The following is a 1,518-nucleotide window of genomic DNA, read 5'->3' as shown; positions in this document are numbered from 1 at the left end:
TGAATGATTTTCTTAAATACAAATTTGATCATTCCCTGCTCTTAGAGGGGAAATTAGGACTCCTTATTACCTTCTGCAGAAGCTTTTCATCTGTTCTTTTAAATCCTAATTAAGACTCTAAGAGTTAACTCAAAGACAACCAATGGTACCAAGTTTGAAGCTGAAGGATGAGTGAATTCTTTGATAAGACATAGAAGAGTTGAGTTCAAAAGCACAGACCCTTTTTCCCCCACTCATTTTACTCCTGGGAAATTCATTCGACAAATATTTATCAAGCATCCACCATGTGCCAGACCTATTCTCAGTGCTATTCTACATTAATTCTACTAATTCTCATAAAAACCCATGGATATAGGTAATGTTATTATTTTGATTTTACAGATGAAGAAACTGAGGCATATAGATGTTAAATTACTTAAGGTCCCTAGCTCAGTAAAGTCCAGAACTGGGACGTGAACCCAGATAATGAGACTCTAGAATTTTGCTAGTCAAAGTAGAATTCATGGACCAGCAGAATGGTATCACTGGTGATATTAGAAATACAGGCCCTGTGCTTCTACCCTAGACTTAATCATTATGTAAATTTTTACAAGATTTCCAGGTGATGTGTGCATTCCTTCATGCTTGAAAAGCTTTTTCTTCAAGTCTGGATTCTTAACCACTATGTCAACCTGACATAACAGTAGTTGACTTGTTCTTTCTTCTTCAGACATGTGAGTTGGCTCTCCTTTTTATTTACCTGTCAAACACAAAAGTAACAAACCTTAAAACCTTGACCCTGCCAGGCACGGTGGCTCACGCTTGTAATCCCAGCACTTTGGGAGGCTGAGGCAGGCGGATCACCTGAGGTCAGGCGTTTGAGACCAGCCTGACCAACATGGCAAAACTCCATCTCCACTAAAAATACAAAAATTAACCAGGCCTGGTGGTGGGCACCTGTAATCCCAAATACTTGGGAGGCTGAAGCAAGAGGATCGCTTGAATCCAGGAGGCAGAGCTTGCAGTGAGCTGAGATCGCACACTGCACTCCAGCCTGGGTGACAGGGCAAGACTCCATCTCAAAAAAAAAAAAAAAAGAAAACTTGCCCTGGATCCTTTTGTAGTTCATGAGCATGATGATTGAGTGTTCACACAAATATGTGAAATGTGCCAGCCTCAGACCTTCTTAGGACATCAGCACATGACTCTGCTGGTACCTCATTAATCCATTAATACATTAAGGATCTAGAACTTTTCTGGTTAAAAGAAATATGAACCTATATCTCTAAGAGTTATTATTCTTGGTGTAGGTCAATTTTACAGGTCCTGAAGAGGAACTAGTGTACTGATGTTCAAAATGACTTCTGGTCAGTGATGGTTGTCCAAACACACACGTGCGCACATGCGCGCACACACACGCACACTGGGCGGAGGGGAGAGAGAGAGTTCCTGTGTTACCCAGGCTGCAATGGAGTGTCTACTCACAGATGATGTGATCATAGCTCCCTGCAGCCTTGGACCCCTCGCCTCAAGTGATCC

General features: G+C 41.8%; 1 non-coding gene across 1 annotated transcript; it reads left to right on the top strand.

Annotated features, from left to right (window-relative positions):
• The first annotated feature begins 1,091 nt into the window (after positions 1–1,091).
• LOC111553010 lies at positions 1,092–1,195 on the top strand. Its single transcript, XR_002734801.1, has one exon. It is a non-coding gene; the product is annotated as a small nucleolar RNA U13 (small nucleolar RNA).
• The last annotated feature ends 323 nt before the right edge of the window (positions 1,196–1,518 follow it).

The sequence above is a fragment of the Piliocolobus tephrosceles genome, chromosome 19 (genome assembly GCF_002776525.5).
Source record: "Piliocolobus tephrosceles isolate RC106 chromosome 19, ASM277652v3, whole genome shotgun sequence".
Classification (NCBI taxonomy): domain Eukaryota; kingdom Metazoa; phylum Chordata; class Mammalia; order Primates; family Cercopithecidae; genus Piliocolobus; species Piliocolobus tephrosceles.
Note: the sequence above shows the minus strand (reverse complement) of the source record. Positions and strands in the feature narration are given on the sequence as shown.